The sequence below is a fragment of the Carcharodon carcharias genome, chromosome 9 (assembly GCF_017639515.1).
Source record: "Carcharodon carcharias isolate sCarCar2 chromosome 9, sCarCar2.pri, whole genome shotgun sequence".
Taxonomy (NCBI): Eukaryota; Metazoa; Chordata; class Chondrichthyes; order Lamniformes; family Lamnidae; genus Carcharodon; species Carcharodon carcharias.
In genome coordinates this window covers 149095594-149121098 of record NC_054475.1, presented here as the reverse complement: position 1 = coordinate 149121098, position 25505 = coordinate 149095594, and the positions used below count along the sequence as shown (strand labels likewise).

At 42.4% G+C, this 25505-nt stretch overlaps 1 long non-coding RNA gene across 1 annotated transcript; it reads right to left on the bottom strand.

Moving 5' to 3' along the window:
- Positions 1 to 9: 9 nt before the first annotated feature.
- LOC121281776 lies at positions 10 to 25505 on the bottom strand. The gene is made up of 2 exons (XR_005943929.1): positions 25400 to 25505; positions 10 to 390 (listed from the first exon to the last, which is right to left on the bottom strand). It is a non-coding gene; the product is annotated as an uncharacterized LOC121281776 (long non-coding RNA).

The window sequence follows — 25505 nt, the reverse complement described above, 5'->3', positions numbered from 1 at the left end:
GCCACTCAATAATCGCCACTCTTTTTATTGTTTTAGTATTTACTCTGAAGCAAACGTCGAAGATGCATATTTCGTCTTGTTACAATTTGGGAGACTTATGTACTTATAGTCAAAGTTAAAATGGAGGTTATCTTTCTTTATATTACAACAGTGGTTAGACTTCAAAATACTTTGGCTGTAACAGGATATCTTGAGCTCAAGAAAGGTGCTATATGCAAATTCTTCTTTTAAACTTTCAAATGAAGACTTGAACTGTCTCCAATTTCCATAACCAGTTTTTGATTTGTAGATTAGTCAAGATGCAGAAGCTTGGTCCTAGATGTGAATCAAATTATGGTTGTTTGTCCTTTAACAAAAACAAAAATTGCTGGTCAGCAAGTCTGACAGCATCTGTGGGGAGAAAGATAGAGTTAACATTTCGAGTCCATATGACTTCTTCAGAACTGATTTCCATCATCCACAGTATTTTGCTTTTATCTTGTTGTTTATCCTTTGTTCCCAGTTGTGGCTCTGTTGGTAGCATTCTTGCACCTAAGTCAGAAGGTTTGGGTTTCAGTCATACTCCAGGCCTTGAGCACAAAAAGCAAGGCTGACACACCAGTGCAATACTAATGGAGTGCTGCACTGTCAGAGGTGCCATCCTTTGGATGAGGCATTAAACCAAGGTATTGTCTGCCCTCTCAGGTGTATGTAAAAGATCCCATGGCACAATTTGGAAGAAGAGCAGGGGAATTCTCTCCGGTGACCTGGCCGATATTTATCCCTCAATCAATATCACGCAGATTATCTGGTCATTATCATATTGCTGTTTGTAGGAGTTCGCTGTGTGCAAAGTAGCAGCTGTGTTTTCTAAATTACAACAGTGATTGCACTTTAAAAGTGCCTCATTGACTATAAGAACTCTGAGATGTTTGTTGGTCATGAAAAACCTGGTATAAATGCAAGTCTTTACTTAATTAACATCACAAAATCAGATTGGTCTTTGTCACAAAAACAGAAAATGCTCAAAAAACTCAGCAGGTTTCTCTCTCCATAGATGCTGCTAGACCTGCTGAGTTTTTCCAGCATTTTCTATTTTTGTTTCAGATTTCCAGCATCCGCAGTACTTTGCTTTTATCTTGGTCTTTGTCACATTCGGTCTGTGGGACCATTCTGTGTGAAGTTGGATGGAATGTTTCTTACATAATGACAGTGACTACACTTCAAAAGTACTTAATCAACTGTAAATAAAACCCGCCTGCTCTTCTTCCAAATAGTGCCATGGGATCTTTTACATACACCTGAGAGGGCAGATAATGCCGTGGTTTAATGCCTCATCTGAAAGATGGCACCTCTGACAGTGCAGCACTCTGTCAGTATTGCACTGGCATGTCAGCCTTACTTTTTGTGCTCAAGGCCTGGAGTAGGACTTAAACCCAAATTTTCTGACTTAAGTGCAAGAGTGCTACCAACAGAGCCACAACTGGCAACAAAGGACAAGTTTTATAAATGCAAGTTGTGTCAGAATTCAGGAATTCCCTAACCACATTTTGGGTTTACCTAAAGCAAACGGACTGCAGCGATTCAAGAAGGTGGCTTACCATCACCTTCTCAACAGCAATCAGGGATTGGCAATACTCACATACAATGAATGAATTTTTAAAAGATACTTTCTTGCGTTGATTCTAATTGTGTTGATTCATGCTAATCAGACATAGAAGCATTTTCCAATTGCTGGTAAGTATCAAAGTATATGAGTTTACAGATTAATACTTATCATGGTTGACTTTACGAATAAAAGAGCTTTATTCTAACAGAAATCAGGTGTCAAAAGCAAATGGCCACCAGATGTCCAAGAGACTACCTTTCACACCTTATCTGCTTATTTGTTGGAAGCAGTAACTTTCTCAAATGCCTGATAATTTTAGCACCTGAGATCAAGGTAGAAATATAACTGAGGAACAGTCCATGGTCCCCAGTTGCCACTTCCTTAACCATGAGAGAGGTCTGCAAGAGTTCCATGTGAGTTAAAACTGCTAAAGGAAGCTGTCAGGAGCGTATCTTTTCTTATTCTGAAATGGTTTATGCATTGTTCAAGTATTTCACTTCAGCACTAAAAGACATTCATGGCATGTAAACAGAACATCAAAATGACAAAGAAATATTTTGAATTAATAAGTTAAGAGAAGTGGATTACAAAGAGTGACACTGAATATACAGCACAGAAAGGAAACCATGCATTTATATAGCACATTTCACAACCCCAGATGTTTCAAAGCACTTTACAGCCAATGAAGTACCTTTGGGGTGCAGTCACTGTTGTAACATCAGAAGTGCCACAGTCAGTTTGTACTCTAACAAACAGCAATGTGATCATGGCCAGATAATCTGTGTTTTGAGACGTTGATTGAGGAATAAATATTGGCACGACATCAGGAAGCACTCCCTTGCTCTTCTTCAGAACAGTGGCCATGAGATCTTTTACATTCACCTGAGAGGGCAGACAGGAACTTGGTTCAACATCTCATCTGAAGAACAGCACAGCTCTTCCTCAGTACAACAGTGGAGTGTCATCCTTAATTTCCCTCCTGAAGTCCTGGGGCTGGATTTTACGGACCCCCACTGGGTATGTTTTCAGTGGGGTTGGGTGGGGGGGGGGGGAGTAATCACATAAAATATGAGGGGTGGCTAGCCCACCATCTTCTCACCCATCCCCAAGCTGTCCCCCATAATACTGAGGGGGGCAGAGTGGGGCCGCGGGTGGTGGTGGTTGGCCTCCACCATATGAAAATAAATAACTAGGGGGTTGACTGAGCTTGTTTACATGCCAATTGACACACCCCCCTATAATTCTGCTCATGCCAGGGCCCAGGAGAGCGGGGTGCAGATGGTGCCAAACACCCAGGGGCTGGGGAGGCCCGGACATTGTGTTGTAAATGGAGTTTCTCGTTGTCCAGGCTGCAGCCAGAGCTACTGACCTGACAGACTGGCTGAGAAAAAAAATACATCTGTCAGGCTGAAGGTTCTTATTTTTAAAAATCCGGTCTGTCAGTGTCAGGTCAATTTCATCAGTTGCTTCGCTGCTGCTTTCACCCTACGGGCAGCTTTGCGGGTCTAATTTATTTATTTTGAAAAGCCCGCCAGAAATCCACGACGCTGCCCGAAGGTCAGCAGCAGCACAACAACTGTCAGGAGAGTGTTCTTGCTTCAAAAGATTGGTAAGTCAAATTCCGTAATTTTAGAACCATTTGGATGGCTGTGTGGGTGGTGGGGGGAGATTAGATGGAGTTTGCAAGTGGTGTTGGGGGAGGAGTTTGGGGGAAAGCTAGCTACAGAGTTGAATTGTTTTTGTAAATGTAGTAGTTTCTTTGTAGCCACTTCCTAACATCAGTTAATTGCCCTGTGATTAATTATCCTTAAAGATCAGCATTGGGCCTCCACTTTCACCATTGCCACAGTCACTCTGCCTACTGCATAGAGGTGTAATGAAAGAAAGGCAAAGCCTATGTTTATACAGTACTTTTTACAATGTCCCAAATCACTTTACAGCCAAATAAGTACTTTCGAGTTGTAGTCACCAGTATGATGTAGGCAATGTCATCAAATGGCAGAGCAGGCTTGAAGGGCTGAATGGCCTACTTCTGCTCCAAATATATATGTTTGTATGCCATTCTGGGATGGATGAGATGAACTGGGCTAGATGGCCTTTGACATCCATAATTATCTTGCAAATAGAGGGTGGAATCATGGCTAGAGTTCTGTTTATTTTGTTGCTAGTGTAAGTTAACTGTGAGCAGGTTTTGTGGGGTGAGATTGCTAGGGCAGGAGTGCATAATGGGCTCATAGTGAATCAGTAACCTGTTCTACACTGCACATGATTCTCAAGAATCTTTTCCTTTGACTTAAATTTTGTCCTTTTGTCTACTTACCTATTATCCCATTCCATTTTGGTGCTTTTAATGAGCTTTTTGAGGTATTGAAATATCGCTCCAATGCTATTCACTGGCAGTGAAGATGTATATTGTATAATCATTCCACTTCGTTGCTCAGGGGTCATTTGATATTTCTACCCTGTGAGACTACTGATAAAATAGAATCCAATTGCACCCCCTGTATGAAATAATTATATTGAATAATATCATGCACACTGGCAGAAGAAAATCTCTACTCCTTCAGAATGGAAAAGGTCTTGTGCAGTTTATCTGGGTTGCAAGTATTGAATCTTGCCCCCCAAATATAAATTTACTGTCACCATGTCCATATGGTACAATGTGCAGAACTTATTAATGAGGGCTGAGGAAATCACCAAAATCAGTGTTATCATCTGCACAATGTTATAAATAACTGATGGAATATTCTCCTGTCAAATTAAAATATTGCACAATGCTGATAAAGTAAAATTTGTACTTTCTGGTTTGTTTAATAGCCATGGTGGAATCGACCATGAATAACAATGCATTGTATGGCTGCTGCTCTTAATATTAATGACCCATTCTGCATATATATTGGACAATATTTGTAACCAGATGCCAATAGTGGGCGTTATTATTTTACTAGGACCTTTCAATGATTGTTTGATGAATTGATTAGTAAATCTTGAAAGGGGGAAAAATAACATACATGATTGAGGGGGAGGATTAAATTGGGGGGGTTGGGGGGAGGAAGAATTAAGGGACCCAGAAACAAGAGAAGCACCAGGGCCATAAATGCTCCCCTTGATTCTGGCAGGGAGGAAGAAGTGGGAAGCCTATCCTTTCAAAAAGGTTTTTAACACGGTGAGAAGGAAGGAGGATATTACCTTTGGGAGTGGTGTACCCTTTGCATATTGGGGGCACCCCCGCAGATATAGCCTCCCCACTTCCTCCCTGCCTACACTGCAAAACCCTCACCCTCCTCTCTAAGGTGCCCGATCCCTGCCCAATACCCCGACTTACCTGAGGCCAGGATCCATTGGGGCCTTAATCTTGGGCCTGCTTGCAGTCCCAGCAGCGCCCACTACTGAGCTCTGGTGCTGCCAGGACTGCAAGAGCCAGTGAGGGGTGGAAGTCCCACACTTCCCTTGTCCTTGCTGCCTGAAATATGTTGATGCTGTGGGGCAGAATTTTTCTTGTCACTCAGTTTCTGACCAACTTTTTAGTTGGGCAGGGGGAGGGGGTGTGGGTGCGAGCAGTACAACCACCATAAAATGCAGCCCCTGGAGTGGGACTTGAACACAGAACCTTGTGATTCAGAGACAAGAGCACCACCAGCTGAGTCATAGCTGAAACAGAAACAAGTCATTTGTCCCAAATAAGCTGTGTTGTATTCATATTCCACACCAGCCTCCTCCCATTCCATCCACCTCATCTCAGCTTTCTGTGTATCTTTCTATTCCATATTCCATATATTTGTCTAGTTTCCTTTTGGAAGCATCTAGGCTATTTGCCACAGCTATCTTACAAGTAAAGACTTTTTTCTTAATGCCATATTGGACTTATTGCTAACAATCTTGTATTTATGGTCCCTAATTTTGCAAACATACTCTCCACAACTGCTCTATCCAACATATTCAAAATTCTAAAGATCTCTATTAGGTCACTTCAAAGCTTCTTCACAAAAGAAAAAGCCCCAACCTTACCAATCTTTCCCGATAGTTGTAATCTCAGTTCTGGTACGATCGCTGTCAATCTTTCTTGGATTTTCTCCAGTGCAATTATGCTCTTATCTCAGATTTTGCCAGCAAAGAGCCAAGTAGCTTATTTTAGCTGGAAAATGAACTAGAGGGTAAGTTATGACACTATTCACATTATAAGCCTAAGGTGAATAAATGTCAGGCACCAGAAAAGTTGCACCCAAAGATCTTTAAGGAAATAATTTTAAAAATAGGTAGCAAAAGTGATTCAGGAGCAGTCAGGCCAGTCAGTTTTCTGTCCATTGCAGAAGGAGGAGCCCTTTGCAGCTGAATTGCATTTCCAATTTTTCTTTCCACATTGTGGTAATTATATGGAAAAGACTCGCATCAAAAGCAGTTCTCTTGTGTTAAATCTGTTAAAAAGCATTGGAAAAATATTTAATTACAAACGTAATTTAAAACCACAGAGATCAGCATGGTCACAAGATAGGTGACGAAATATTACATGAAATACTCCATTGTACCAATCCTGCTAATACATGAGAATGACAGTGCAATATAGTTATGATTGGATAATTTTAGCTGTAGCATTAGGTTAATATCCTGAGGTTTGCAAGCACTTTAATCTGTCAAGTGAGTTTTGCATTCACCACCAACAGAAGATGAACAAAATCAGATGGACAAAAATAGAAGATGAACAAAAATAAAATACTACAGATGCTGGAAACCTTGAAATTAAAAACAAAAAAATGCTGGAAATACTCAACAGGTCAGTCATAAACCTGTTACACCACCAACCTTTTCCAGTTCCAATGAAAGATCAACTAACTGAAACTTTAACATTAATTAATTGGCTATTGTCTGTGGCAGTGCGAGCATGGAAGCAATTAACCACAAAATGTCTGCCCTTATCTTTTGACAGGTTGGCTTTTTTTTTCAATTCATGGGATGTGGGTGTCACTGGCTAGCCCAGCATTTATTACTCATCCCTAATTGCTATCGAGAAGGTGGTGGTGAGCTGCCTTTTTGAATTGCTGCAGTCCATGTGGCGTAGGTACATCCACAGTGCTGTTAACAAGTTCCAGGATTTTGACCCAGCGACAGTGAATGAAAGGCAATATATTTCCAAGTCAGGGTGGTGAGTGACTTGGAGGGGTACTTCCAGGTGGTGGCATTCCCATGTGTCTGCTGCTCTTATCCTTCTAGATGGTAGTGGTCGTAGGTTTGGAAGGTGCTGTCTAAGGAAGCTTGGTGAGTTGCTGCAGTGCATCTTGTAGATGGTACACCCTGCTGCCACCGTGCATGGGTGGTGCAGGGAGTGAATGTTTGTGAATTGGGTGCCAATCAAGCAAGCTGCTTCGTCTTAGCTGATGTCAAGCTTCTTGAGTGTTGTTGAAACTGCACTTATCCAGGCAAGCGGAGAGTATTCCATCACATTTTGTCCAGGTAATTCTGTTTTTGTTTTTGACATTCCTGACTTGTTCTTTGTAGATGATAGACAGGCTTTGGGGAGTCAGGAGGTGAGTTAGTCACTGCAGGATTCCTGCAACACCTTACCAACATGTGGAAAGTATAAAGAGGAACATGTAATAACAAATTAAAAATACATTTAATGTCCATTTCTCTGTTTGAAATAGATATACAGCAAATAATTTTATGTGCAAAATAATGCTGGAAATCTGAAGTAAAAACAGAAAATTCTGGAAATACTCAGCAAGTCTGGCAGTATCTATGAAGAGAGAAATAGAGTTGTTATTTCAGATCTATGACCTTTCATCAAAACTGAAAAAATTTAGGCGTGTACCATGTTTTAAGCAAGTACAGAGGTAAAGAAAGAGAGGAGGGGAAAGAATAACAGGAAACATCTTATAGGCTGGAAGGAAGGATAAATTCAATGACAAAAGAGAAAATGGATTTCTCCCATTGTTCTAAGAGAACCATATTTTTTGAGTGAGGTGACATGGGCCATGAATTAATAGGTGGATATTTCATCTAGGGCAACACTGCTGAAGAATCTGTTTTCCCCACTGACATAGTTAGGGGCAGAATTTTGCCCTCGGATGGGGTGCAGGCCCCATCAGCTCGGCAGCGGGAGGACAGTTGACCCCCCCGCCACCGAAATGAGGCCCACCGCCATTTTGAGTGGGCGGGCCAAATAAGGCCTGCCCAGTGGCCTGCCTGACAGTAAGCGCTATGCACTTCCTACTCTGGGGGGGCAGGGGGAGGGGAGGGAATCAGGGAATCCCTGTCTGTCAATGTGTGCTCTTTCGCACATGCGCGCGCAAGAGCGCACTGCTCTCTGAGGCAAAGTCCTGTCTCAGGGAGATCAGTGACAGGTAAGTAAAGTCTAAAAATAGAAAAATATTAAAATTATTAACATGTCCCCCTCATGTGACAATGTCACACGGGATGGGGCATATTAATAATAAACACTTAAAATTTATTACATTTTTAAAAAACGGACATGAAACTTCAGCCCGTCAGTGGATGAAGTTTGATGAATAATCTGGAGCCCGCTGGGGCTCCTGGCCTACCCGCCAGCCTTAAGCTTGGACGGGCAGGTCTTTAATTATCTTAACCAGCCTGTCAATGGCCTTAATTGGCCATTGACAGGTCAGTGCGCGGACAGCTGATTTCGCTGTCCGCCCGCCTTCCTAAGAATTTAAATGGCCCGGGATGACATCAGGGATTCCTCCCGAAGTGATCCCTCATCATTTTCCCCTTGGCGAGTGGGCCCCGCCCCCAAATCGCCAAGGGGAAAATCCTGGCCTCGGGGTGGGAATTTGCATTGTATCCCAATTTATGGTGAATAGGCAATAACCAAAGTTCTGACATCATCAAGTCCCGATCACCCATCACCCCTGTGCTCGCTGACCTACACTGGCTCCCGGTTAAGCAGTACATCGATTTTAAAATTCTCACCCTTGTTTTCAAATCTCTCCTTTGTCTCGTCTATCCCTATCTCTGTAATCTCCTCCAACAACCCTCTGAAATATATGCACTTCTGTAATTTTGGCATCTTGACCATACTTAATTTTAATTGTTCCAGTGTTGATGGTTGTGCTTTTAGCTGCCTAGCTGCTAAGCTCTGGAATTCCCTGAGTAAACCTCTCTGTCTCTCTACCTTGCTTTCCTTCTTTAAAATTCTCCTTAAAACTCATCTGTTTGACCAAGATTCTGGTCATCTGTTATAATCGCACATCTCCTTATGTAGCTTGGTATCAAATTTTACTTTTATAACGCTCCTCGGTTTCTTTATTATTTTAAAGGTGCTATATTAGTGCAAGTTGTTGTTGTCACATCAAATAATTTGTTATGTAGTACAAATAATTTAAGTTTCCACTTTGTTTTACATGCTGCTCCCTCTCGATTACCCTAACGGAAGCAACGTTGAAACATTTTATAATCAGAAACATAGGATGGTAGGTCTAGAGGTTCACTGCAGTGTTACCTGTCTCTATCTACTGTCCCACTCACCTCTTTCAGGTGGTAGATCTTCCTCGTACCATGTGTTTTAAGACTGAACTTTGTCTGACTACTAATTTAGAAGAATTTACTCTCTGCTTCTCTGCTGCTACTGCACATTGAGTGGCATTCATGCAGGCTCAGTTATGTGTGGACCTGGGCACAGCCCACACAGGCCCATTCACGGCTACAATTCCCATCCTCCTGATCCAATGCCTGGATTGTTGGCATGTTCTGTCTTTGGTGTGCTCGAAACTTGCTGGTCTGCCAGTGCAAGAAACTGTCAACGACTGTGTGTTGCTCACTGACACGTTCTAAGGTCCTGGACCACGTGCTGAGAGGTGCACTAATGTTTGGAGCAGCTGCCACAATGGTTCAATGGGGAAAAGCACTGACCAAGGCCCTCCTGCCATAACACACAAGCAGCTAGAAACCGTGTAAAATCCCTGGGGCTTTGTGCACTAGAAAATGTTTGACATGAAGTGTAAATGTACATTGTAGATATAACCCGTAATGGCAAGTGTAGTGAGGCACCTCAAGTATTGTACTGAAAGAAACTTTATTGCACTTTATGTAATGTCAAAATGTAAATGGCTGAAGTATGTTTTTGGAAAAATCTTTCAAATCCTGCAATGTTCATTACTGGTCACTAGAGGGTGTGCTATGACTTGCATAGTGAACTGAGGTCTTGTGGCAAAAACCTGACACTGAAGCATTACTACACAATGCAAGGTACACAGCCTGACAAAATACTATTCTTCTCTTCTTTTCTTCTCCGCGATGCTGCCAGACCTGCTGAGTTTTTCCAGGTAATTCTGTTTTTGTTTTGACAAAATACTTTGACTGGAATGTATGTTAACCAGCTCAGACTTTGGACCCCCCTTGGCTTCAGAAAGAAAGGCAAAAAAAGTCTCTTTTCAAGGTCTCCCTAATCTGTTGTCAGTGCTGCTTCAGAATTATAAATGCAAATGTTTTTCTTCTTTCACAGGCAGACCAACTGTAAATAAAAATAACTACCAAAAAAAAGAGAGAAAGCACAAAAGGGAAAAAAGAGGATCTGGAAAAAATACTTAGAGATAGGAGAATATGTTAATACCTCAGTCCTGCAGCTAATGTGATGGAATTTACTGCTTTTAACATTTTTGAGAGAGCTGATGTCTCTAGTAGATATCTCACTACTGTAAAGGCTTTTGCTATAGTTTGTGCTGGTATGCTGGTGCACTAATTCTTGGATGAGCCCAAATTTCTTTCAGGTCAATGTCAGTAAAACCAAAGCCAGCTTTTTCAGCTACGGCCAGCACCTGTGCTAGACTCTAAATGCTAAAACCGCTCCAGTTGTCCACTCAGGCTAAACCCTCTGGTCCCCAAATTGACGTTCTGTGATTAGTTTTATACCCAGCCCACTGCAGAACCACAATTTTCCACTTCCAGAATATTACCCATGTGATTCCAATACCATGTGGTTGATTCTCACCACACTCTAAGATAACCTAGCAAATCACTCAGTTGTGAAAACAATGGCTATGATGAAGAAAGCCTACCACCATTTTCTTGGTGCAATTCAAAAGAGGCAGTACATGCAGTGTTTTCATTCTAGTCTACATGCTAAGTAAAAATGAATCAAAAAGCACTCATTACCTGAAGAATTGACCATCAATATAGTGCTTGTTGGTTTTTCTTCCTCCACATTTCACAAACTACAGTTAATATATAGTTTAGATTCTCTCCTACACAAAGAGTAACACAGCCATCCCCCAAACTTTGTTGAGCCACTCATTCTGCCCCAGCGATTTTTGTTAAGATTATTTTCTTTTTGTAGAAACTGTTGGGAGGGTGTTGGTTACAGAACAGTGTCTCTTAAAGAAGTCCTCATAATCTTCAGTAGGTAGAACTATTTACATATGTACAGTAATCAGGTACAGACTGGATCTCTCTCCACGCTTCGTTCTTTTCCTGTCTCTGCTCAACACCACACTAACCCCTGGGTCTGGATCATGTGCCTTCTTACATCACTGTGTGGCCAAAACTGTACTCAGTCCCACATTAACCCTGCACCTGTCAAACCCGTATACTACACCTCCCCCGACTCTTTATCCAATGTAATTGGAGCTACACTAGTTTACTTCATGTCTTAAATTGTTATCAGTCTCATGCATTTACATTGTTGTTACCACATTATTGTTATTACTACGTTATAGCTATTGCTGTATTAATATTATTGCAACATTCTCATGACCCCATCTCGCCCCTTCAAGTCCTCGAATTTACAGGTTCAGGCAGTCTGGAGGCCTTATAACCTTTCCATCTCTCATTTCTCATTCTGTTGGAACAGTGGTAGGCTCTGTTGTTTCTGGTTTTTCCTGTTGGCTTGGAGGTTGGACTGGCATTTGGTTTTGCTTTCATTCTTTTCTTCCAATTCTTTGGATTGAACCGTACTTGGTCAGTTGGGGCTGTTGCGTTGATCAGTGGTTGCTGTCCCTCTAAATCATTTCTTGTGGAATGGATGAACATTGTGCTCATCTCTGTGTCACTTCTTTCTTTCCTTGTTTCTACGTGTAGGCAGTCTCAGTGCCTGCTGTGGCTGAGGAAGAGTGTTCCTGTGGTGAGAAGAAGGTCTAGTGGTGCACTCACATCTGCTTTTTGCTGTCAATGGTGGGAGACCGCTACCAAATTCCTGCAGTCCTTGTGGTTGTAGTGTGCTGGCTGCAAGCTGCAGTGTGTGCTTGGTGGTTGTTCTGTTGACCCAGCTGCACTATCGTCATAGTTTGAGGTAGAAGCTACTCGGACTGCTAATCGTTTTCTTATACCACTTCCACTGGAATGGTTCTCAGGGTTCGCTGCAGCCTGGAACACTAAAAGATTTAGCTCAGCCTTGCAGACTCTGTTGTCTCTGCGCTCTGAAACTGGACTTCCAAGGGAGATTCAATGGAGTCTTCTGTAGTAAAAATTTCTGCCTTCAGCTTCCAGGCCTTTTCTCTAGTGCAATTTCTGGCAACTTTTTTCTGTGTCTTCAGCTTCTGCTTGGAGCTTCTCTCAGGTCAGAATTTTCATTAAAGCTTTTTCTTAGTCTTCCAACATCTCAGCTTGTTTCAGCATTTTAATGAGGTTGAAGCTGATCCCCAGCTGCCATCATGTTGGGATAATATTGGTAACAGACTGGAGTCTCTTAAATAAGGCTTCACAGTCCTCAGTAGGCTAACTGTAAGTATTTATTAATGAGTAGAACTATTTACATACGCACAGTAAAGAGTGCAGGCTAGGAACTCTCTCCATGCTTAGGTCTTTTCCTGTCTCTGCTCAACATCACACTGACCCCTAGGTCTGGGTCACGTATCTTTTTATATCACTGTGTGGGCAGTACTGTACTCAGCCCCACATTAACCCTGTATATGCCAGACCCTTATACTACAGAAAGTATTTGTTACAATAATGAGGTTTATAAGATTGTTATGTTTTAGGATTGTGTATTTAAGTTAAGGTAAAATGAAGAGGTTCATGTGGCCTATTTTGAAGTCTTACTGACAGCAAGTCTGGGTGGTTTGATTGTTAGAGATTAAAGGGGAAGAGTGGGAACCCTGGGAAAAGTGTCCTGTAGTCAGCATCGCGGTGAAGCAGTCTGGAAAGAGTGTCCTGCAGTCAGCATCACAGTGAAGCAGTCTGGGAAGAGTGTCCTGCAGTCAATTCTTGTTGAAAACAACAAGATTGACATCACAAGACAGTGCGAGAGAGCAGTGGAGAGATCAGAACCATCGCAAGTGTGGGGAAGCTTCAAAAAGTGAAGTCAGAACAAAGGTGAGAGCTGATTGGTGAGTAGTGGGTAAGTGTTTTTCTCCAGTTTTTCTCCAGTTTAATATAGATTAAGCTAAGGAAAGGTAAGAGTTCTAGTTTTTATTTAAATTACATAAATAATTTAACATTTTTTTTACCATATTTACCTTAAAGGATTTTTTTTTCAACTACAGGCATGGCAGGGCAGCTCAGTTCCATGTTATGTACTGCCTGCAACTTGTGGAAAGTCCTAGATGCTCCTTGCGCTCTGACCTATCACGTGTGCAGGAAGTGCCTTCAACTGCAGCTGCCTGAGCTCCGAGTTTCGGAACTTGCGTGGCAGCCAGAGACACTGAGGTGCATCCACGAGGCTGAGAGTTTCGTGGTTAGCACGCTTTTAGAAGTGGTCACACCACGGCTTGCGGAAGTGCAGACAGAGAGGGAACGGGTGACCATCAGTCAGAGGAAAGGTGTCAGGTAGCTAGCCAGGAAATCCCCAGGATGCATCTCGCTTGAGAACTGTTTTTCTGTGTTGGAAAACAGTGAGAGTGACAGTTCCTCTGGGGAGTGCAGCCACGCTCATGGCACTATGAATAGCTCAGCTGCACAGGGGGGAGCGAAAAGAGGGGAAGAGCAATAGTGGTAGGAGACTCGACATCAAGGGGAACAGACAGGCGTTTCTACGGCCGTAGACGTGACTCCAGGATGGTATGTTGCCTCCCTGGTGCCAGGGTCAAGGGTGTCACTGAACGGCTGCACGGCATTCTAAAGAGGGAGGGCAAACAGACAGAGATCATGGTACATATTGGTACTAACGACATAGGTAGAAAGAGGGATGAGGTCCTACAAGCAGAATTTAGGGAGCTGGAAGCAGATTAAAAAAACAGGACCTCAAAGGTAGTAATCTCTGGATTACTTCTGGTGCCACGCGCTAATGAGTATAGAAATAGGAGGTTAGTCCAGATGAATGTGTGGCTGGAGAGATGGTGCAGGAGGGAGGGCTTTAGATTTCTGGGACATTGGGACCGTTTCTGGGGGCAGTGAGACCTGTATAAGGCAGACGTGTTGCACCTGAACTGGAATGGGACCGACATCCTTGTGGGGAGGTTTGCTAGTGCTGTGGGGAGGGTTTAAACTAACTTGGCAGGGGAATAGGACCCTGAGAGGAGGTTCAGCAGGGGGAGATGCACAGTTAAAATTAGTAGATGGTATTTATTTTAATGCAAGGAGTCTGATGATTAAGGCAGATGAGTTGAGGGCACAAATTAACACATAGAAGTATGATGTCATTGCTGTCACAGAGACATGATTGAGAGAGGGGCATGATTGGCAGCTCAATATTCCTGGATATAGTGTTTTCAGGTGAGATAGAGAAGGAGGTAAAAGAGGAGGGGGTATTGCAATATGGGTCAAGGAATCAATTACAGCAGTAAGGAGGGATGACATCTTAGAAGGCTCCTCAAATGAAGTCATATGGGTAGAACTTAAAAACAAAAAAGAAGCAATCACATTGCTGGGAGTGTACTGTAGGACCCCAAACAGTCAGAGAGAAACAGAAGAGCAGATATGTAGGCAAATTTTAGAGAAGTGTAAAAATAATAGGGTAGTAATAGTGGGGGATTTCAACTTCTCCAACATTAACTGGGTTAGTTAGTGATAGGTTTAGAGGGAGCAGAATTCTTAAAATGCATTTAGGAGAACTTTTTAAGCCGGTACATAGAAGGTCCCACAAGTGAGGGGGCAGTCCTGGACTTAATTTTAGGAAATGAAGTCGGGCAAGTGGTCGGGGTATCAGTGGGGGAGCTATTTTGTAAATAGTGATCATAACTCCATTAGATTCAAGGTTGTTATGGAAAAGGACAAGGATGGGCAAGAAATCAGAGTTCTAACTTAGGTGAAGGCTGATTTTAATAAGATCAGATATGATTTGGCCAGAGTGGACTGGGAGCAGCTACTTTTAGGTAACCCTGCGTCAGAGCAGTGGGATTCATTCAAGAGGGAAATAGGGAGAGTACAAGGCCAACATATTCCAGTAAAGATCAAGGGTGGAACCAACAAATCCAGGCAACCCTGGATGTCGAGGGATATACAGGATTGGATAAAGAGAAAAGGGGAGGCTTCTGCCAGATACCAGGGTCTCAATACAGCGGAAGCCCTGGAGGAGTATAGAATGTGTAGGGGGGAACTTAAAAAAGAAATCAAGAGAGCAAAAAGGGGGCATGCAAAAGCATTGGCAGGTAAAATTTATTTTACAAGTACATTAAGGCCTGAATCTTCGGCTCGGTGAGCAGGAGCGGGGCCCGCTCGCCAAGGTGTAATATGACATGTGGTGACGTCTGGCGGGTGCCCCGATGTCACCGTGTGTCATTTAGATTTTCAGTTTGGCAGGCGCGCAGCTGAATCAGCTGCACGCCCGCCAAACTGTCAAAGGCCTATTAAGGCCATTTAAATATTAACTAAACTAATAAACTGAGCTTCCCGTCCATCCTTAAGGTTGGTGGGCAGGCAAAGAGCCCAGGCGGCCTTCGCATTTTTCATGGACCCTCATCCACGGGAGCGATGGGTTTCATGAAGAGTTTATAAATTAAATAAATTTTTTCATTAATGTTCATTGACATGTGACACTGTCACTTGAGGCAACGTCTTAAAATTTTTTCTTTTCTTTATTAAAATTTTGGGAATTTTAACTAATCTCCCTGAGGCAGTCCTGTGCCTTCGGGAGCTTTCTGCACTCTTTCAATCGCATGTGTGAAAGAGCGCAGGCCCTGACTCAGGGAACCCCCCACCCCCACTCCCACCCCCACCCCCACATTGGGCGCGCACAACGCTGGGCAGGCTTTAGTTGGCCTGCCCACATAAAATGGTGGCGCAGACTCGATCGGGGGCACCAATCGGGTCCGTGCCCACCCCTGCCTGCCCCCGCACAACCCCCCTGACAGGGGGAAAATTCTCCCCTAACACTAAGAGGATAACTAGGGAAAGAGTAAGGTCCATTAAGGACCATATTGGTAATGTGTGTGTGGAGCCGGAAGACGTAGGTAGGGTTCTAAATGAATACTTTGTGTCGGTGTTCACAAGTGAGAGGGACGACGTGGGTATGGAAATCAGGCAGAAGGACTGCGATATAATTAAAGAAATTAGCATAGAAAGCGAGGAGGTTCTAAGTGGTCTGGCAGGCCTAAAAGTAGATAAATCTCCAGGCCTGGATGAAATGTATCCCAGACTGTTGAGTTGAGTGAGGCAAGGGAGGAGATAGCAGGGATGCTGGAAATAATTTTCAATACCTCTCTGGCCACAGGAGAGGTGCCAGAGGACGGTAGGTCAGCCAACGTCGCACCGTTATTTAAGAAGGGAGGAAGGGATAAAACAGGGAACTCCAGGTCAGTCAGTCTAACCTCAGTGATGGGGAAACTATTGAAGCAATTCTGAGGGACAGAATTAATCCATACTTGGAGAGCCAGGAATTAATCAAGGACAGTCAGCATGGTTTTGTTAAGGGGAGATCATGTCTGACCAATTTGATTGAATTTTTCGAAGAGGTGACCATGTGTGTAGATGAGGGCAATGCATTTGATGTAGTCTACTTGGATTTCAGCAAGGCTTTTGATAAGGTCCCACATGGGAGGCTGATAACGAAAGTAAGAGCCCATGGGATCCAGGGCAATTTGGCAAATTAGATCCAGAATTGGCTGACTGGCAGGAAGCAGAGCATGATGGTCAAGGGGTGTTTTTGTGACTGGATGCCTGTCTCCAGTGGGGTTCCACAGGGATCGGTGTTGGGTCCCTTGCTGTTTGTGGTATATATAAACGATTTAGTCTTGAACGTAGGAGGGTTGATCAGTAAGTTTGTGGAGGACACGAAAATTGGTGGGGCGGTAAATAGTGAGGAGGATAGCCTTAGGTTACAGGAAGATATAGACGGACTGCTCAGACGGGCTGATCAGTGGCAAATGGAATTTAATCCGGATAAGTGAGAGGTGATGCACTTGGGCAGGACAAACAAGGCATGGGAATACATGATGAATGGTAGTACCCTGGGAAGTACTGAGGATCAGAGGCACCTTGGTGTACATGTCCGCTGGTCCCTTAAGGTAACGGGATAGGAAGATAAGGCGGTTAAGAAGGAATATGGGACATTTGCCTTTATTAGCCGAGGCATAGAGTATAAGAGCAGGGAGGTTATGCTGGAACTGTATAAAATGCTGGTTAGACCACAGCTAGAGTATTGCATGCAGTTCTGGAATCCGCATTATAGGAAGGACGTGATTGCACTAGAGTGCAGAAGAAATTTACCAGGATGTCGCCTGGGTGGGAGAGTTTTAGTTATGAGGAGAGATTGGATAGACTGGGGTAATTTTCCCTGGAGCAGAGGAGGTTGAGATGTATAAAATTATGATGGGCATAGATAAGGTAGACAGGAAGGAATTTTTGCCCTTGGTGGAGGGATCAATAACCAGGGGGCATAGTTTTAAGGTAAGGGGCAGGAAGTTTAGAGGGAATGTGAGGAAGAATTTTTTCACCCAGAGGTTGGTGGGTATCTGAAACTCACTGCCTGAAAGAGTGGTGAAGGCAGAAAACCTCATAACATTTAAGAAGTGTTTGGAAGTGCATTTGTGATGCCATGGCATACAAGGCTATGGGCCTGGTGCTGAAAACTGCGATTAGAATAGTTAGGTATTTGTTTGATCTGCGCAGACTTGATGGGCCGAAGGGCCTTTTTCTGTGCTGTAGACCTCTATGACTCTATGACTTTAGGGGGGCCAGATTGTTTTTACTGGAATAATGGTGCGGTGTTTACACTTGGAGGCAATCAATGGTCATAGTCTGTGTGCTAAGAGTGGATAGACTATGGGCGGGATTTTCTGCACCCACCTGCCACCAGGATCTTCTAGTTCCGCCGCAAGTCATAAAGTACCTGGTTGAGCACTTGGCACATCATAACATTCAAGGCTATAGGCCAAGTGCTGGTAAATAGGATTAGACAGATAGGTCAGGTATTTCTCACATGTCGGTGTAGACTGATGGGCCGAAGGGCCTCTCCTGCACTGTGATTCTGAGACTTCTGGCTGAGGCGCCGCCTCGCATGTGACGGTAACGCCTGATGCAGGGGCTGGAAAATCCCGGCTTATGAGTCTCCAAAGTTCCAGAAAAGTGTTGAGAATGTCGCTTGTTAACAGTTGTGCTTTAAACTGGCCATTTACTTCCAAGATAAAAATAGCATTGGAGGATCAAGAATAGTTAATCAGCATTTCCACCGGAATACAAGGTCGATTTGATTTACATTGCCATAGAGATGGGCTTTCGGAGGGGAAGTGTCTAAGATATCCCTAAAAACTCACAGGCCAGGTTAGCCTGCAGGATCTGGGAGAGGGAGAGCAGCTATAGGCAGCACGGTGCTATGGTTCACCACACAGGAAATTGGGTGGGGGCTCGCACTTGGATTGAAAAGACCAAATTCATGAGGCAGTTAAAACAAGGCTGGAAGTTTCGCCAAGTTTGCACTAGGGGAAGAATTTCTGCGGAAAAAAATCTCACTGTGAAAGTTAGTTCCACAATTAAAAGTTTCCAGACTGTGAAAATAAAAGAACAGAAGTAAACTCTCAGGTCCCAAGAATCACCTTGGACCAGTTCCATGAGAATTGAATGGCTATTTCAACTTCATGGACAGTGTGAAGTATATCTACAAAGTGTGATTTCAGTTGACCTAACCCAGTAACAGTATGTCCCAGTACACACCCGCCGTTCCTCTGACTGAATTACTACTCTCACCTGCTCCCTCTGGTCCAGTATCAGAAACCTGCCATTCAATCAATACACCCCTTCCCTCTTCAGTACACCCTGAAAAATAACATGGTGTGCTACATCCTCGCTGCCTTTAAATTTTTCCTCAATGTTTTTTTCCTTTGGTCCCTTCCCCCGTTCTAGGTGCTCTTCTTTTTCCGTATTGTGTCCACTGTTTTTCTCTGTTATATGCTCAAACGCTAGAAAATGCAATCCGTTGTACAAAATTTTAAATTACATATTTTTGCAGTGTTGCCTGCTCTTCCCAGACTTTGTCTTTTTAATGCTTTATTGTTTCTTTTGTTCAAAGCTGTGAAGTCAAGAATATGAATGACAGTAATAGCAACAACCTAAATTTATATAGCATGGTTAATGCAAACTAATATCCCAAGATGCTTCACAAACAACAATAATTTTTATTTACATAGCAATTTTAACATAACAAAATGTCCCAAGGCACTTCACATGAGCATTCTAGAACAAAACATGACACTGGCCACATAAGGCGATATTAAGTTAGATGACCAAAATCTTGGTCAAAGATGTAGGTTTTAAGGACTGTCTTAAAGGAGGCAAACAAGCTTGAGAGGTGGCAAAGTCTAGAGAGCGTATTCCAGAGCTGGAACAACTGAAGGCATTGCCACTAATAGTGGGGCAATTAAAATTAGGGATGCCCAATAGGCCTGAATTAGAGGGGTGCAGATATCTTAGAGGATTGTGGGGCTGCAGGAGATTACAAAGATAGGGCATGGTAAGACAATGGAAGAATCTGAAAACAAGAGTGAGAATTTTAAAATCAAGACATTGCTTGACCAGGAGGTAACGTAGGTCAGCAAGCACAGGGATGATAAGCAAAGAGCTCTTGTTGTGAGTTAAGACGTGGGCAGTAGAGGTTTGGATGACCTCAAGTTTACAGATTGTATAACGTGGGAGACCAGCCAGGAGTATGTTGCAATAGTTGTGTCTAGAAGTAACAAAAACATGAATGAGTGTTTCAACAGCAGATGAACTGAGACGGAAATATGGGGTTTTAGCGATGGCACAAATATGAGGTCAGAAGCTCATCTCAGGATTATATGTAATACCAAGATTGCAAACAGACTGGCTTAGTCTCAAACTGTTGCCAGGGAGAAGGATGGAGTCAGTAGCTAGGGAAAGGAGTTTTGGGGTAGGGACTGAAAACAATGGCTTTAGTCTTCCTAATATTTAATTGGAAGACACTCCTGCTCAGCTAGTGCTGCATGTCAGATAAGCATGTCTGATAATTTAGCAATAGTGGAGGATTCAAGAAAGGTGGTGGTAAGGTAGAACTGGGAGTTTGGGCATTGTTAGTGTATATGTGGAAATTAACACTTTGCCTTCAGATGATGTCATTGAGGGACATCATGTAGATGACAAATAGGAGGGGGCCAATGCTAGATGCTTGGGGAACTGGAAGGGACAATGTGAGAGCAGGAAGAGAAGCCATTGCAAATGATTCTCTGCTTATCATTAGGTTGATAAGAATGGAACCATGTGACAGCTGCCCCACACAATAATAAAAAAGCTTTGGAGGATGGTCTGATTAACTGTGTCAAAGACTGCAGGCAGGTCGAAAAGGACTAGGAGGGAAAGGTTACTTTTGTTACGATTCCCAAAGTGTTTCACAAATAGGCATAAAGAAAACAGATATCAAGCCAGGAAATCAGAGGTGACAAAATTAAAACAGAAAATACTGGAAAATACCCAACAGGCCAGGTAGTATCCATGGAGAGAGAATCAGAGTTAAGGGTGATGACTGGACAACGTTTTAAGCAAATACCAAGACAGAGAAAAAAGGGGAGATGAGGGTTGGGTGGAAGCCTGAATCTTTTAAAAGGTTTTAAAAGGTGGAGGGAAATGGAGAAAGATTTAGAGAGGGAGCGGAAAGCGTAGGTTCAATGTAACTGAAAACTTGCAAAATGCTGAAAGAGTGCACAGAAGGTCAGAGTCAAAATAACAGAGTTACATATGACTACATATGTTGTATTTGCTTAGCTATGTCCCTGGTCAGGATTGGAGTGGGGTGGGGAAAGTAACTGTTGAAAAAAAGCTGAAATTATTTGGTGGTACACATGCAAGGTCTGCTTATGATCCCTATTCATCCAGTTCTGTATGGTGGCAAATTTATTAAAACTGAAAAGCCAGAGAACAGATCTGTTGTGATGTTGCTTTAAGAGAGAATATACTATGAATAAGTAGCCAGGATGTAAACCATGTGTCCAGCAGACATTGTTCAGATAGTTTCAGTTTAGCTAGCAGCTTGTGCTGTGAAGGAATTGCAGCTGTACTTTAAAGCTAACAATTGTTTTGAATCTCTATATTAAATCTGTTTGCTGAACAATCCTGTGCTACATTTTCAAATAAACCGGACCTCTGTTTAGCTTACCAATCCTGTGTGGGATTGCTAAGTGCATTAAGCAAACAACAAGACCTTTTTTTTAAATTCAAATAAAAGCTTGGAGATGGTAATGGTTGCCATGTTGATTACAGCATTTATAAGAGCAACAATACTGTCCTGATTTATTACAATCGTGGGTACATTAGTGACTTAGTTACAAACTATACTTTTGCCTTGGAGAAAATATAATTAACATTTGAAATAATCTTGTAAAGATAACCATTAATTGGACCGATTTTCAATAAAAACTTTTTTGTGGCTTTGACAGTCAACATGGATTTATGAATGGGAAATCATGTTTCACCAATCCGTTGGAGTTTTTGAGGATGTTATTAACAGAATTGGTAAAGGGGAGTTGGTGGACGTAGTACACTTGGATTTTCAGAAGGCTTTTGATAAAGTTCACCATGGGAGGTTGGTTAGCAAAATTAAAGCACATGGGTTAGGAGGTAATATACTGGCATGGATTAAGGATTGGTTAACAGGCAGAAAACAGAGAATAGGAATAAATGTTATTCTCCCATTGGTATGCTGTGATTAGTGTAGTGCCACAAGGATCAGTACTCAGGCACCAGCTGTTCACAACATATATCAATTATTTGGATGTGGGGGACCAAATGTAATATTTCTAGGTTCGCAGGTGACATGAAGCTAGGTGGGAATTTGTGTGCGAGGAAGACACATAAAGACTTCAAGGAGATTTGGACAGACTTAATAATTGGACAAGAACATGGAAGATGGAATATAATGTGGAAAAATATGAGGTTTTCCACCTTTGTAGGAGAAACAGATGTGCAGGGTATTTCTTAAATGGTAAGAGATTATAAAGTGCAGATGTACAAATGGACCTGAGTGCCCTCATCAATAAGTCACTGAAAGCTAAAAAGATGCAGGTGCAGCAAGCAATTAGGAAGGCTAATTGTATATTGGCCTTTGTTGCAAGAGGATTTGATTACAAGAGTAGCAAAGTCATGCTTCAATTGTATAGAACCTTGGTTAGACTGCACCTGGAATACTGTGTGTAATTTTGGTTCCCTTAACTAAGGAAGGATATTATTGCCATAGAGGGATTGCAACGAAAGTTCACCAGACTTGTTCCCAGGGTAGCAGAACTGTCCTATGAAGAAAGATTAAGGAAACTGGGTCTGTACTCTAGAGTTTTGAAGAATGAGAGGTGATCGCATTGAAACCTGCAAAACACTTAAATTGATAGACTGGGTAGGTGCAGGTAAGATGTTTCCCCTGGCTCAGGAGTTTAGAACCAGGGCACACAGTTTCAAAATTAGGATCAAGACAGGAGAATTTTTTTTTACTCGGGTGTTGTGAATCTTTGAAATTCTCTACCCCCAGAGGGCTGTGGAATCAGTCCTCGAGTATGTTTAAAGTGGAGATGGATAGATTTCTAAATACCAATGACATAAAGGGATATTGGGATGGTGTGGGAAAAAGACATCGAAGTGGATGATCAGCCATAATCCAATTGAATGGTGGAGCAGGCTCAATAGGCTGACTGGCCTACTCCTGCTCCTATGTTCCCAGAATCGCTGAAATCAGCACTTGGATTTGCTTATGAATACTTTGTTTTGGTATCTACAGCATCTTCAGTATCAGGGAATGAAGGAAGTCTTCAAAGGTTGAGGAAGTGCAAGGGCAGCCAAAAATATAAGGAAATGGGCAGATAAATGTCTAATTCTATTTAATACAGAAAAATGTAGTTTGATAAATTTGTGAACACAAATAAAGAATGGCTGATTTCACATTTCAGTAGAGGGGCAAATAGGTCAACGTATGCAGGTGAAAGTGGATGGACCCATTAAAAAAACATTTAAATGCAAATAAGATTTTGGGAGTTTACATTGAGAGGGATGTAAGAGAAAGGCAAACGTCATGATGACTGAAGGTGGTTAAGCCACATCTGGAATACTGTATGAGGATCGACACTCCTAACTACAGGAAGGATATTAGCTCTGGCAAAAATGCAACACAGATTTTCTACAAAGAGACCAGAAGTGAGGGGTCTGGGTTGTGATTTTCAGAGACAGTTCTAAAGAAGGATCCATACTTGAAATGTAGATTTCCCTATTCTCGTCACAAGTGCTGTCTAAGCTGCCGTACGCTTCCCGTATTTTCTGTTTTTCATTCAGAGGTACAATGCCCTCTGGTGTGAGTGTTAAATACCAGTGAGATGTATAACTCTTTAACCTCAGTCACCTCCATCTCAAAACTAAACTGACCACCACAGGCACACATGATCTACAGTTTGTGCATGACTGCAACATCATTGCCCACTCAGCACCAGATTTGCAAGCCGCTCTCAACCTCTTTAATTCTGCATATTAAAGACCCAGCTTGTCCTTGAATGTTGCCAAAACAAAACTCATACTTCAACCTAAACCCTGTCAGGCAAATATTCTATCTCCCATATATGACGCAGGAGAGACACTGGAATATGTTGAGCATTTCCCATACCTTGGCAGCCACCTCTCTGTAAAGGCCACCATTGGCAAGGAATTCCAACAGCAGATAAGCTGTGCCAGCTCAGCCTTCCTCAAACTATGGCAATGAATGTTTGACAATAAAAACCTTTGCAAATCTTAGTGTACAGAGCAGTTGTCGTTCACCACACTCTTGCACTGCTGTGTGATTTGGAATATATATCAGCATAACGGAGCTAGAAAAGTTCCATCAGCAATACATGGTGGAAGGCAGTGGCATAGCCATACTGTTGCTGGACTAGTAATCCAAAGGCCCAGGCTAATGTTCTGAGGACATGGGTTCAAACCCCACCATGGCAGCTGGTGGATATTTGAATTCAATTAATAAGTCTGGGATATAAGCTAGTCTCAGAAATGATAACCATGAAACTATCATTGATGTTGCATAAGCCCATCTGGTTCACTAATGTACTTTAGGAAAGGTAATCTACTGGTCTGTGGTCTACATGGGACTTCAGACCTGCAGAAATGTGGTTGACTCTTAACTGCCCTCTGAAATGGCCTAGCAAGTCACTCAGTTCAAGGGCAATTAGGGATGGGCAACAAATGCTGGCCTTGCCATCGATGCCTGTATCCCATGAAAGAATGAAGGAAAAAATGCCCCTGCTGCATCCACTGGATTCAATGAGAGGACCATCGAACAAAGGCTAGTGTCCTTTTTGAAGCAAGTTTCACAGGCATTCAGGCAAAACTGCAAAATCAATTACGATGGCCGGATGGCCTGGACACTCTTTCTGGATGGTCGAAAAGCATCTCGCCCCACCAGGTCCTGTTTTATCAACTCTCAAATGGCCAGCTTTCCAGGGGAGGACAAAGAAAATGCTACAAAGACACCCTGGAGTTCTCCTTGAAGCATGGCAGCATTGACATTAATAACTGGGTGGAGCTTGCCAACAAATTATTCAAAATGGCTACAACTTGTCCACCAAGCTACATCATGCTTTGTGTCCAAGCTCTTTAACGGTGAGGCAGAGAAGGAAACAAAAGGAAGCGAATCCTGCGCTCCAGATCCCACTACCTCAGGGGACAAAATGCCCCACGAGTCCAATGATCTGCAGGTCGAGAATCGGCCTGTTCTGTCACATGAGGATATGTTGCAGAAACTCAGGACCCTGAGTAGACATCATCCTCGGATGGATGGACAGTGGTAACAACGTCTCTGAAATAAGGGGGAGGCAGATTGTTGAAGCCACCTTTACCAGCAAGTTTGTGATTTTTTTTAATGTTTCTGATTAATTTTGTTTCAGGATGTTTATTGTAGTATGTGTTACAAGTTGCATTTCAGTTTTTTCATAGAATGTAATTGGGGAGAAAATTGAGATTGAAAAAAACATTTGTTTAAATAATTGGAAAAAGTAGAAAATAATCCAATTACCGTAGAGAGAAAACATAATCTGGAATAAAAACAGTTAACTAATAAGAAAGAAACCTCACTGACTGGAGTCACAGAAAACACATGAAATGTAATTGCAAAAGATGTGTACTATAATAATAATTGTATTTTATTCAAGAAACACATTCGCAGCCTGAAGATTGCATTGCAATCTAACTTATATCGAGAAATTCATTATAACTAAGTAATCAGGCTAAAAACATGCAAGCATATAATAATCATGCAATATAACAAAAATAGACAAACAAATTCAGCAGGAAACAGGAAAATGATAATGTAAAATCATATTAAAATTGCAAAACAATATTACCATATTACAGGCACTGAATTACATATAAATGTCAAAATTTAAGTACCTCATTGGGGACCTAAGCCATGTGAGGAATCGAACTGCATTGGTACATAAAGGCTCAGCGACACTACTGTAAGAGCAGTACAGTGCTGTAATTCAATGTGCATGAGGGTGAATCAATGAAATGGGGTGTTACCTTCTGTTCATTGCAAAGGTGAGCAACTCAGCACCCCGGCATCTGAGTACATTATCTCCAAAGGCGATGTTTTTGATTGCACGCTTCTGCGCCTCCAAGTCCCAAT